At 35.3% G+C, this 14,807-nt stretch overlaps 1 protein-coding gene across 4 annotated transcripts in view; it reads right to left on the bottom strand.

Annotated features, from left to right (window-relative positions):
• The window catches only part of CCSER1 (coiled-coil serine rich protein 1), a 1,332,111-nt gene that overhangs the window by 804,163 nt on the left and 513,141 nt on the right, over window positions 1-14,807 (bottom strand). The window lies entirely within an intron of this gene.

Here is a 14,807-nt window from a genome sequence, read left to right as displayed (position 1 = left end):
ACAAAACATGGGAAAAAAATGCACACCTACATTTTTTCAGTTCCATTTCCCAATGTACATGGACACAAATACAGGAAAACTTTCAGTAAAGATTAAAGCAAAAACATGAATTAACCTTGACTGAGATAAGGGAACAAGTAGACAAGTTTAGCTGACAAATTCTAACAAAAGAATACATTCAAAGAATACATTCAAAGAATGCACGCTGCAGTTGCTACAAATTCTTAGTGTCTCTTTCTACTCAAAGATTATTTTCAATTCATTTGATTCAGGTGTACAATAACCTGGACACATTTTAAATATCCATTAAAGCAGGATTACTTCTGACTGTCTATTCCAGAAACAATGGATATGAACTATAAATATAGGACCCAAGATACTCAGTATAATATTTTATACAACATGTACCTTCTTTAGAAATTGACATAAGCCTGAACATTGAGTTAAAATGTCTAAAGGAGGAAATTAGATAAAAACTGAACAATAATCTACTAAAGGAAACAGGAAAATACAGGCACCAGATAACTGAGGTGAGTTACTTACTGACTAATTTCTAAATATATTCAGAGCTTCTTGGCCATTTATTAGATCGAAATCAGGAAATATTCTGAACTTCTGACTTTCACTATCTGATTATATGATGTAATGGAGAAACAAAGAGGTTTTCTTAGGAATCAATTTACTGCAGGATTTTAACATAAGAAATGAGTAAAACATTTTTGGAGAAATAGAAAAACAAGACTTTCAAGCTGTTCCTCTCATCATTAGCTTTTTCATGAGAAATTAAGCAAGTGATAGAGCACAGTTCATATGTAGTTGAATTATCTGATATTTTCCTAAAGTATTGATATTCTGCATAGCGTATTAAAGTATTATGTCCTTAAAAATCATATTCAGGAGACAGACATGACATTCAGTTACAGAAATTTGAAAGCCTGAATCAGATGAAGGTTTTTTTAACTTCCATAAGAAGAGGAGCTCAAAATAAAGCTTCATGGTTAACTTCTTTAAGGGTTAAGGTCTCCCACAACTTCCCAGAAATAAATGTGTCATTCTAAGCACTACGGAAAGCAGACTCTAAAATTTGCATCATGTAACCTTGATTATTTGAATATCATTCTTAGCGAAAACTTTGTTCTCACTTTAACTTTCAAATCTATCTTACAGTGTGTCATTTTAATTCTATTGCTCTTAGGAAATCTTGAGAAAAGTGTTTTAAAAAAGCAAATCAATCTTATATGACGACATCTGATAAACTGCATTTAATTATCAAGTTGAGAAATACATAGCAAAAAATAGGATAAAAAATCTTCAGTTTCAGCTAGTTTTTATCCCATTTGTGTTTCAGTGATCTGTAATTTAGGTGTCATTCCAATTTATTCACCCTTTAGATAAAATACTATAGTAAATCCTTCAGATATGTGTTATCTATACTTCATATTTTAAATCATTTACCCTTTCATTCAATGACAGCAGTACCAATGCAAGTGTATATCTAAATACAAATTAACAAAGTACTCTCAAGTTACACTTGAAGTTTTTAAAAGCTAACAGTGTGTGTTCTTCCATAATTTTCTTCATAAATTATGTTTTTAGAATTATGGCTTCATTTGCTTTTAATATATTTTAGAGACTTTGGAAATAATCCATTCACAATAACGTGAAAGCAAATCCCATGGGAATATGGAAAAGCTATTCTGCAAAAGAAGCAAATCATCCCAACAGAAGGAATCTCCTTAATGCTCATATGACACATTTGGGTTTTCTGACCCTGTGGAGACTGCACTAGACATTCTTGACAGCTTATAAAAAACAACGATCCTAATTCTTATTGTCTGAGTGTCCTACAACTTGGTTTTCTGGTTCTAAGTCCAATAAATGTGTGCTTCATTCCAACATTAGGTGATTAAATAAATATGAACCTAGCATTATTGTTCCTTCACGTAAAATGTTATTTTACACAAATTAGTAGACTTTCCCCCTTTCTATTTCTATCCCAAGTATGCTAAGTTCTCTTTTATTTTCTTCCAAATTGAGCTTAACATTAAGTAAGATCTTTAAGTTCAAAAATAAAATCTAGCCAAGTATTTCCTTTGAGCATATCAGAGAGATTCTGGTGAATATCACCCTCCTCTCATGCATACTGACTGCTCTTCAGGATTCTTTCTACTCATTAGTTTTGAAGATACTACTCATTTTGTTGTTGTTGTTTTTAGAATATAATTTCCCTAAATTTGCAAACTCTTCCATCATCTCCAACCTCTTTTTCTTTAAATCAACTTTATTTCTTTAAATCAACATACCTATACTAAAATGCAATTTTTCAAAATATATAGTCAGATGAGATTTGACAAATGTACTCACATGTATAACTACCACCGAAATCTAAATATAGAACATTCTCATTACCTCAAATGTTCCCTCACGTTCCTTTGCATGCAAGCACCTCCCACCCAACCAATCCATCGCCCCAGGCAACACTGATAAGCTATATGCTATAGGTTAGTTTTTGCTTCCCTAGAATTTCATATGAATGGAAATATATTAATATGAATTTGTTTAGGACCAGCTCCTTTCACTCAGCAAAATTATTCTGAAATTCATCATATCATATTGTTGCATGTTTCAGTAGTCCATCCTTTTAAATGTGTATTTAGCAGAGGCCACAATTCATTTATCCAATCACTTGTTGCCAGAATTTGCATTGTTTCCAGTTTGGGGGTATTGGGAATACAGCCATACTGAATGCTTTTGTATATGTCTTTATGTGGATGTATGTTTTCGTTTCTCTTGGATAAATACCTACTGGTGAAATTACTTGCTTCCTACGGTAAATTTATATCTGGTATTATGTTAGCTTTATAAGAAACTGACAAATGTTTTCCAAAATGCAATAGTTTGTACTTTCATTTGCATTGTATCTCATAAATATTGGTATTTAGTTGTTTTTTTTTTTTTTAATTTTAGCCATTCCATGGGTCTGTAGTGGTAGCTCACTGCGGTTTTAACTTTCATTTCCAAGGATGACAAATGATGCCGAGCATCTTTTCATGTGCCTATTGACCATTAGTAAGTATATCTTGTTTCGTGAAATGTCTGTTCAAATATTTTGCCTACTTTTCTCTTTCACTGGGTTGTTTGAATACAAATCCTTTGTCATATATATTTATTATAAATATTTTCACCCAGTTTGGGCTTGCCTCTTCATTTTCTTAACAGTGTCTACAAAAGAACCAACGCCTTCCATCTTATTTGCCGTTTTGTTTGTTTGTTTTTTTATGGTTTATACTTTTTTGGTGTTTTTCCTAAGAAATCTTGTCCTACTTCAAGTTCACAAAGATTTTCATGTATGTTTTCTTCTACCATCCTTTCAGATCAACATATGATGACCAAAAACACAGCAGAGTTAGGATTCTATTCTTTGAAAATATTTTTGCAATTACTTGGTGTTTAATGAACATTAAGTAACCTTAATATTTGTACTGTACACATTCTAGTACAAAGATTTTCACAGAGATTAGTTTGTATTTTATCAAGTAACCTCAGACACTTTAGCCAATCTCACACCTTAGATGGGAATCTAACAGTTACTAGTGCCTTAACCATACTTTAATTACAACACACCTAAACACTGAAATATTATCTGCTTGTGGGTGTGTTGTGGAAGGGGAGAAAGTCTTTGCTAAAGTATTGACAATTTAAAATTAATATACAAGACTCTCCTCAGAGTGGGTGACTATGGAACTTCCTGGACAGATGGATGGCAGAAGGAGCGATATAAGCTTTAAGTGCGAAGGAGAATAGTAATGCCAAGAAGAGCAGTGTATCTACCATCTCCTACTGTTGACTCATCTTTGACTCTGAGGAAAAAGAGGGCACAAGTGGAAATAAAACGAGCTTTTTAAAATAAAATTCAAGAAACGAGATAGGAATATTCCCCTATCTTTCTTAAATTTCTCAGTGGAACAGAAATTATTTAAGCACATAGAGAGGTTCTGCCAACACCATGCCACTTTGGCATACTAAGAGCTGCCACACAATGTTGGCGAAGAATAAGTATTAACAAATTTAAATGAAAATGACACCCGACTAGAGGAAAACAATGGCAGGGAGCTGAATAGACCTTTTCTTGGCTCCAATGAGATGGCTCATAAAAAATATATGAATAATTAGGGGCAACTTATCAAGAGGCTGGAAATAGCAGATAAATGACCTCAGTGAAATCCTCAGTCTCAAGTATCCTGGTACCAACTCTGACTATCAACCTAGTACTTTATCAACACTGATGTCAGAATTACTAGAAGTTATCGCTGAGAAAAAACAAAGTTAAGATTAAAAAAAAATCAGGGAAGTGAACAGTAAGTACTAGTGAATCACAATAGGTGGTCTTTTCCCAATAAATAATGAGTATGGAAGGAAACATTTTTGTTATATTAATAACAATTTTCCCAGGTTAAATTTTAGACCACAATTTGGGAAAATGGCATAGTATCTATTATTATAAATAATGCTTAAAATGTTTGGTTAGAAAGTGTAATCACACTCAAAACTGTCACTGCTCAACTGTCCATGGCCAAAGTGGACATTTGAGGGCTTTGGCACTCAATATACTGTCACCAAAGAAATAGGGAAATTAAAGAATAAGGGACACAAAATACTTACTAAATCAGAAAAGAATGTTGAAACTTGAATGTTACATCTTCTCTTAGCTTCTACTGTTATATCTATTATTGATAAATGCAAATATGAACTCATTGTAATAGCTTTGAGAAACGTACTATTCTGTTCTTTCTTTTTACATAGAAAAATAAAGAACTCTCAATTGATCTATCACTTGATACTGTCGATGCCGTGTGTATAAAATTTGCAATCAGCCATTCGTATAATAACATAAAAATTAAAATTAAAATTCAGTTTTGAAATATTTTTCATTAATTCATAAATTAGGGAGTTACTTTTTGTCCATGAAAATGAGAGAATTGTTTTACAAGTATTAAAAACATTTTTCTTATGTAAGCCGTATTGTATTTTCCTTCTGATTCTGGGGAAAAAGGTGTTAATTTTATTAAATAAACTATTCTATTTTAATGCCCAGTGCCTGGGTCTTGATTTCTTCTGATAAAGGAACCAGGGCTCCTTGGAGAAGTAGGTGATTCCTGGGATGAGGCAAGGAATGAATAGCTTGTGCCAGAAAGTAAGAAAGTGCTCAAAAGTGCTCAAAAAATAAAAGGAAGGGGTGTGCCTAAGAGACAAAAGAGCCAACGTGCGAGAGCTCCCAATTGCCAAAGCTGGAACAATTTGAGCACCAAAATAACTAACATAGTATTGGAGTATAATCAAAGCATAAAACAAAAATCATGAATTCATACATAAATAAATAAGTGACTGAATAAATAAACAATTGGGGAGAACAGACAAATCTCTCTTACAGAAATATTCCAAATAATTTCTGTAGATACTCTCCCTCTTCAAGAGATGGAACTTAACGTCACACCCTCAGCCCCAGGCTGTGCTTAGTGGCTTACTTCCGAAAAGAGTAGAGTATGAAAAGGCGGAAAGGCAACTTTACAGTGGAGAAACATGGCAAACACTACCTCAACCAAGAGATCAAGGTTAACATCCTATAGAGAGCATATAGATAGCATGATACAATGTGACGAGAGGAGTACTTTACCTCTGTGATCTTCCTCCCCAAAACCAATGACATCAGTCTAATCATGAGAAAAACCCTGGACAAACTCAAATTGAGAGACATTCTGCAAAAATCTGACCAAAGTAAAGGTCATCAAGGACAAGAAAAGACTGAGAATTGTTACAGATTATGCTGCTATGGAGGCATGATGACTAAATGTAATGTGGCATCTTGGATAAAATCCTCAAATAGCAAAAAGGCCATTAAGGAAAACTGGTGACATCTGAATAAATCACTGAGTTTAGTTAATGGTAATGTACCAATATTGGTTCTAAGTTGTGATAAATGTACTCTGCTGAGGAAGGATGATGACAATAGAGGAAACTGGATGAAGGGTATATGAGAGCTCTCTGTACCATCTCTGCAGCTTTTCTTTTTTTTTTTAACATCCTTATTGGAGTATAAATGCTTTACAATGGTGTGTTAGTTTCTGCTTTATAACAAAGTGAATCAGCTATACATATACATATATCCCCATATCTCCTCCCTCTTGCTTCTCCCTCCCACCCTCCCTATCCCACCCCTCTGAAACTATTTTGAAATAAAAAGGTTATTTAAAAATATTCTTCATTAGCAATCCAACCAGGCTTTTCAGGATTATAACACATAACTGTCATTATACTCATATTCTAAGCTTTAATCAGGGCTGTTCCAACTTTCATAAAAATAAATTGCAACAGACCATTTTATTGGGATGCATAACTTCTCCACCAAATAATCTTTAATCTTCTATGAAGATCTCATCGAAAAGCTGATGTTAAATAGTTTTGCATGAATGCCATCATTCTACAGTGCAAATTCATTAACTATACCTCCCCTAAAAGCATAATTAATGGATCTGTCCTATGGAATCAAAATTTATTTATAAGGATTTCTTGAAGTGAAACATGATCAATTTGGCTCAAATCTATTGAGTACATAAACATATTTGACTGTAAGTGAAATATTTCAATTTTTAAGCTATTAGGGTAAAAAGTATGATATAAAGTACTTCTTTAGGTCTAGTAAAATTAAATGGTCACCTAAACGGGTTAACTCTAATTTGAGCACGTATTCTTGTAGTTCTAAAATTAAGTAAAAAATGTGTACCACATGTTATAGTATTTTGCTGTTTTAATAATCAATGGTGTTATTACTGATAAAGTACATAGGATAATTTAAATTTCTGTAGTTTTAATGGGCCACTTTTCTTGAAAATATTTTCCTTTTATTAGACATGCCAATTTTCTATGAAAATGTGTTGATTTATTCAGACATTCAATAAAAGGTAGTCCTTGGTTATATGTCCATGCTTATTTTGAGGCTACTGGATTAGCACTACAACCATTCTTATCGGATACAAAGAGCACAAAATCCAAATTATTTAAGCGAAGGTCAAATCTGAGAATTGTGTTGGAAATTTGAGAAAGAGATACTTTCATTCAGCCAGTGCTGCTAAGGTCAAGAATGTATTTCTATTTAAACTGACAGAGGCCACCAAGTAGATGGGACATCCCTAGAAACAAGTCCAATGCAGAACCAATACAAGAAATGGAGAGAAAGAAACTTGAGTCCTAAGGACGTATTTGACATATTGATAACTCAGCTCTACATGAACAAATGATTTTCAAAAAAGAGTATGCCTAAGATTTAAGCATCCTTTCTGATATAGGAATAAGCACCCTGGTTGGGAAGTTGCAAGTTGTAGAATCTAAAATTTGAATTGGCTGACAGAAGTAGACAGCCAGGATATTATTCTATCTCAGACTGAGAATTTAGCAATATTTATGTGGTAGTAAAATAATTTATTAAATTACTTCCTAAATTTTGGGGGACTCACATATTTTTTGAATTTGGCGCTTCATGTGCATGCCACAACTAAGAGTTTGCATGCCACAACTCAGGAGCCCACGAGCTGCAACTAAAGGAGCCCGCCTGCCACAACTAAGACCCGCTGCAACCAAATAAAATAAATTAAAAAAAAAAAGAATGTATTTACTTATTCTCTTTTTATTATATATATAATGTATATTATATATGTATGTAAAATATATATTATATATATTATACATAAATTTACTTTTGACTAGCTAACACATTCTCATAGTCCAAAATTCAAAAGGTGTAACATCTTTTTCCAGGAAAAGATTTCTCTTCCACTCCTAGTCTTCAGCCATACAAAGCCCACTGATCTTACCAATTTATTGCATAACCTTCTATAAATGTATATGTATATAACAGAAACACACACACATCTATATATCTATATCTATTTATCTATCTATCCACACACACACAGAGGGTCATTTTTTTTCTCTATACATATAGGATAACATGTTATAATACTGTTCTTCAACTTGCCTTTTTTCAAATTACCATGTATTTGTATGTAATGAGATCCCTCATTCTTTTATATGGCCACGTCGTATTTCATTTTATGGCTATATGATAATAAAGTTAACCAGTGCTGCATTCCCACTCTTCCGTTATTACAAACAGAGCTGAAATGAGTAACCTTACCTTATATGCATATGTACCTATAAGATAATTCTGGGGATGTAGAATGACTGGGTTAAAAGAGATATTCAGTTGTAATTTTGAATTATGCTGCCAAATTGTCCTGCATGGAGATTCTATCAGTTTACACACCCACATGAGGCTTAAAAGTGCATAATTCCCACTGTCTCACCATGTATTCTCTACCTCAAAAGGCCTTTAGTACAGATGCATAAGGTAAACAAAAGCTCTGGTTGAAGTTCACCTTCTTAAAATCACAGAGATTTTCAAAATCTCTTCCTGCCTGATATCAATAATCGAAGACAGCTGAGAGAAACAATATCCCAATAAATGCCTGGCTCAGTGTTGAGTTAGCTTTGCTCTTAGTCCTACTCTGATGTGATCAATCCCAATTACTAATCTCATTACCTCACTATTCTGTCACTAAACCAAAGCTAAATCAAGGTTGTGACCAAAACCCAAAGTAACCTAAATTACTAGGCTATAACAGAGATATAAACTAGCTCATTCCCACAGGAGAAATTATGACTTGGTACTTAGTTTGGAAGTTTCAGAAATTAAATTATATCAACTCAAATAGGGACAAGCAGGTTTTGTGGGGATGATTCAGAATAAATGAATAAGAGACTGTACTTAATCAGATATTGGCCAACATATTAACTAATAATGAAAACTAAACTTGACGTAAGAACTCAGGGTGGCAACCTATTTGAGTTCTTTCCTTTTGGTGAAGAGAACCATTCAGAAACCACATTACAGAGTGGAAGATTCGTTGTTTAGTATAAAGTTAGAAAAAAGTAGTAATTAGATTCTCTCAGAGTATGCTTTATATCAAGCTATGGTATATGTACAAAGAAACACAAATCATTTACAATCCAAGCGCTTTATCCTTTGAGCAGCGCTAGAGCTTCACCATAGTGACAAAATTCATATCCTCTTATTCATTTAAAATAATTGAAAAATCAACTACTGAAAGCACAATGACTTCATGCCAGACACACTGCAACATAATTTAAGATAGAAATAGCTAATCTGATTAACAATATATTTTTTTAAACCAGCCTTTTTTTGTTGATGGTGGCATTAGTTACCTCAACAATGACTAGCTTATTAATTTTATTTTGCTTTGGCTTGCTTCAATTTTAGGAAATTGCAGTTTCAACTCATATATCCCAATTCTGGAAGTGCATGATATTTGAACCTCAAAGTTCCTATATAATTTCCCCAAGTTATTGTACAGATATTGTAAGGCTGAGTTCCTGTTTTTACTCACTATTTCTCCCAAGGAAAGAAATTCTGTCCCTGATCCCTAATCTCTAAGGCTGAATCCAAACCAACTGTTGCTGGACCTCTTTATGACTTGAATCTCCATTATCCCTCTATCTGCTTATTTTCTTGAACATTCTTGGTATGTTCTGCTGCTGCCACAAACTGAAATTATGGTCTTATTTCATTTACAACATTTAACAAGCAGTATTGAGAATCTATCACAAACCAGATTTGCGATGTATGTTTAATAAAAAGTCCTTGCCTCCAATTATCTTAAATTCCTTAGAGGAGATAAGCAAGTGTGAAAAGTACAAACTAGAAAAAGGATTCATAAGTAAGTAGATAGGGAAGCAAACAAATAAAAATCCAACTATCTAAGATAATCACTGATTAAATATGTATGTACTTCTTTTCAGTCTTTTTCTGTGACATGTAATTGACTGGAATTAATGTATATTATCTATTCTAAATTTTGCCCCAAACTACATTCTCAGGATTTTTCTCGCATCAAACATTTTTCTTCAATGTACTTTATGATGGGTGAAAATACCATCATATAATTTTATTCATTTGTCAAGCTCCTAATTTTTGACATTTTTGCATTTTCATTTTTTCTTTACAATTAATGGTGTGATGAGAGTCGTAAAACAGATTTGTGACTATTTCTTTTAATAAATTTATAGAATTATAAAGTCTCAGTTAATATGCACATAATTGGCTAATTTCACATATATTATCAAATTTTCCCTCAAGGCTAATGTACTGATTTTTACTCCTACTTGAGAAGTTTGAGAGTTCTAAATTTATTGGACCTTCAATAGGCATAGAGAAATATACCAGGTTATTTAATAGGCTGTGATTTACTAATTGGTTAAGTGTTAGGGGGAAAAATACATCCTTAAATTTCATTCAAATAAACTTTAAATGTATTAAAGTGCTAAATATAAAGAAAATGCAAAAGAACTTGAAGAAAATATAGGTAAGTATTATCTATCAATTATAGAATGGGCAGGGCTTTTCTAAACATAAACATAAATAAATCATAAAGTCAAAGATCTGTGACTATGTTTAATTTTCTACATTTAAAGAAAATGAAGTTATAAAGCAAATGAAATATTTGGAAATTGAGTTCACAGGGAACACTTATTCCTCATTCCTGGTGTTTCCTTTCATGTAGAAGGAGCTTTACTAGTGTTACACTCTCAGCTTCTCTGCCCAGCAAAGAATAGGTAAATTTTCTTGCTGGTAAATTTGGGATGGATGAACTCGGTGTGATTGGCTCAGCTCATTCCTCTTTCTTTTGCTAGCTGGATCACATGCAGAGAACATGTGTTCTGTTCAACAGCTCCGCAGTAGGCTTTTTACTGCTAAGGTCCGAGTTAAGAGCTTTAAGCCTCAAATCCTAAGAACTTTAACCTGGAAGGCTGTCTGCAGCTTAAGGAGACTTTTCCCAAGGGCAAGGAGCCCTTTTACATTGTTGTGAGTATTAAGTGATGGTGTGTGAGATGAATAGACCTCAGCAAAGCCTCTGGGTCCCAAGAACATCAGAAAGACAATGGCCATGAGTAGTCTCGGTCAAAACACAGATGCCAGGGCCTTAGGGGTTGCAAGTTGCTGCTGGCTGACTTTGAACTATACAGAGCAGCTTTTCATGAGCAGATCTGGCTGGTATAGTATTGAACTGGAAGAAAAGAGTGCCTTTCCATTCTTGGACTTTTTAAGTGTTCCGTAGGTAGGAGAATGTTGGCAGCTTTTAAACTGAAAGACAGCTGAATTCTGTGTCTGCTACAGAGTGCTAGTAAGCTTCTAGCTTTAAATTCTGCCTGCCAGGGCTAGCACTTAAAACTTGATATATTGGCTAATGTAGTCGGCTTCTAGAATGGCCTCCAAAGATCCCTGCTTTCTTGTATTTGCACTGTTGTGTCATTCTCTCCCCTCGAGTGTGTGCTGGATTTGGTAACTCACCTGTAGTGAATAAAATGTGGCAATGCCAGGTTAAAAGAAATTGCAGAAAGGCAAGCATGGAAGCAGAAAGACCACTTAGAAGGTGATTGTAATATGTTGAGAGCTGATGGTGGTTTGGACAAGGTTTCATCAGTACAGGTGGTGAAAACTGGTTGAAGAGTATATGTATTTTGATGGTAGAAAGACAGAATTTCCTGATGGTTTGGATATGGGCTAGGAGAGAAACAGAGGAGACAGGGATGACTTCTAAGGTTGTGCCTAAACAAACAGAAGGATTAAGTAGGAATTTACTGGGAGAGGAATGACTGCAGAAGTAACACATTTGAAGTAGAAAAAAAAAAAATCAATAGTTCAGTTCGTTCAAGTTTGAAATTCCAGTTGGATATGGGAGTGGAGATGCCAGGTAAGCACTTGGATACACTGCCTGAGATAGGATGAAGAACAAGGTTATGAAAAAATCAGGAGTTCAAGTGAGGCAGGAGATAGATGGGCCCCAGGCTGAACAGTTTCTTCCCTGGGGACAGAAACTCCATAAAAGCAGGATGATGGAGGAGGCTGGGCCCTGCCCAGATAAGAGATAAAAGACCTCATATTACGCATTCTCGAACTCAAGGAGACCTCCCCGACTACACATGTGCAGAAAGGCTCCTTGGAGGTTCAAAGAGGGAGGCGGAGGCCCCCATAGTAAGTGATGTCAACCTCCCATGGGCCCCTTCGCTAGAATCCATCTTGGCTAAGAGATGCACACGCACACATGGGAGGACCCTGAGATATACCAAATACAGACTCACAACCAGGCAAAGCAAGATGATTGGCCAAAGGAAACCCGGAAGAAATGCCCCATAAAAGTGATTGAAACTACCACGAGGGCACAGCTCTCTCTCTGAGCCCGCCTGTGTGTCTATCCACACACGTACTGTACTCTTTTTGCCTCCTAATAAACACTTTACTTGCTTCACTACTTTCCGTCTCTATGTGGAAATTCATTTCTACACAGCTGACGGGCCAGGGCCTTGTCACTGGCCACTGGTCCCTGGTGGTCTGGTGGCTAGGATTCAGCGCTCTCACCGCCACCGCCCGACCTCAAATCTCTGGCTGGGAACCGAAATCCTGCTTCAAGCCGCTGCAGGCCAAGGCCATCTGAAATCACAAGGAGCTGAGATGCTAAGGTGAGGCAACAATTTGGACAAATAAGAAATATTTCAAGAGCAATACTGGAACTCATGAAAATGAATAAGGATCCATATTCTTTTTAAAGAATAGGGGGAAGAATATGGGGGTCAAACGAAGACTACAATAAAGAGGGGTAACAAGTAGAATAGTCTGATGAACTTCAAGCTTTGAACCAACAGTTATTAGGGAGGCAGGAAAGACGCTGGTCAGGAAACTGTGAGGAGGAACAAGAAGGACACCTACTTCTTCTCTCCACCCCTTGACGTTAGGGTGTGATCATGAAAATCACCACCACATAGCTTATGCTACCTGGAAACCAAAATGACTTCACCTAAATTATTCTTTCACCATCCCTCTCAAAGAAGACAAGAAGTTTAGCATCTTCCTGTAGCCAACACACATAGACCCAACTTAACCAATTTATAACAAAGGAAAACCAAAAAAAGGGAATGAGCAGAATAAACATAAAATATTTACTTCAACTTTATACCCATTGTCAATTTTGTTTAGCAAATTTATTTCTTTCTTTTTTTTTTTTCTCACACCACAGTGGCAGCCAACTAGCCAGTTCCACAGGTATTATTTAATGCACATTAAGTTTCTTGTCATCTGGCACATAACAGATGCTCAATAAACACCTTCTGAACAAGTAAATTACATGAACTCATAGACATCACATCTGACCCTTTAAGACATAACTCAGAGATGGATAATTTCCATGACCACAGGATCCTTTACGAAAAGACTTTGTTTAGCAAATTTCTGCTGTATTATATACTGTAATCTTTATGAGGGTCACATGCAGTTTACCTCTTTTTCCACACTTCATTTTCTAAACTCCCTCAAATTATCAAGAAACCTTGTAGTGTTCACCCAAATCTGTCCGTTCCTAATAGCTAAATCTTGATCACTGAAGGTGTCAGCTCCACTACGATGCACAGATCACAGCTGTTAAGGGAAACTTTTGGTTTTCATTTTTGTTCTTTTCTTTATTTCTTTTAAAATAATTTTTAATTCACCACACGAAAAAGACAATTTTGAGGTGGGATACATGTGACGGTGTGCAGGAGTCACCTCACCAGGGCTCCCTAGAATTATTTTCATCTCTTCCTAGAAGTATTAACAGCCCACCAAAGTGGTATAAAAGTATTTTAAACTGAAAACTTCTGAACAATCGGTAGTCACAGAAAGAAACATTATCCTAACCTAAGCGGAGCCTCTGGAAAATACAGCTTCCATTGATCCTTCTCCTAGGGAGTTTCCTATTTAGGAAAAGACTGACCCTCAGCACCAGAAAAGTGAATCCAGCTGTCCATTAGCATCAAAAAGCCCCATAGAACCTTCCCTACTTTCCCACTGAAGCCCTCAACCGGCCCCCTTTTGTGTTGTGTTGGTATAGAAGCCTTTACGTCTGTCTGGTTATTCAGGGACTCACTACTGAGTAGCTCCATCTGCATAATAAACTTTCCTCCTGTTAATCTGTCCATTATCAGTTAATTAGAGGGGCCCAAATCAGTCAGACCTAAATTGGTAGAGGAGAAGTTTTCCTCCCAGCACTTCTCAAATTCATGTTCATTTACATGACAGTTCATTCACATTGATAATTTGAAATTGGCCACAGGGAAGGATTATTTTACACCACAGAAATTGGCAAATGTTACAAATTAAGGCATTTTTTCTTTGGAGAGCTGATTTTTAACCACTGGCCTGCACAGAACTGGACGCTTTCAACATGCAGACATATACTGCAATACAATTCGTTATACGAGACATTGACAGGGACCAGATGAAGCTTTAATTTTTTTTAATTTTTTTAAATTTCTTCACTTTCTAGAAGTAAACAATCACAACATACATGGGAAAGGTCAACTTCTGAATAGGGCTTGTTTTGCAAACTATCATTTTCCATGTTTTCATCTCTATATTGGAATGAAAACCTGATTTAAAATATTATAATCCTTGTCTGTACTATTGTATTTTAAGAGATCTCCCTAACTCAGTCTCTCCCCTAGCCAATTCTTCCCACACCCTAACATCAGATTGATCTTTCTGAAAATGTTCTTCATGCCCCTTCTTTGCTGAAAGATTTCAACATTTCACTTAGGCCATGAATGAATTCCACACTCTTTAGACTGGGATTCAGGCACCCCTCAAAATGAGAACAACCTTCCGTTTTAATTCCCTCACCTTTACTTACCTAAGTGAGTCCAAC

Source organism: Balaenoptera acutorostrata, chromosome 5, assembly GCF_949987535.1.
Source record: "Balaenoptera acutorostrata chromosome 5, mBalAcu1.1, whole genome shotgun sequence".
NCBI classification, from domain to species: Eukaryota; Metazoa; Chordata; class Mammalia; order Artiodactyla; family Balaenopteridae; genus Balaenoptera; species Balaenoptera acutorostrata.
Note: the sequence above shows the minus strand (reverse complement) of the source record. Positions and strands in the feature narration are given on the sequence as shown.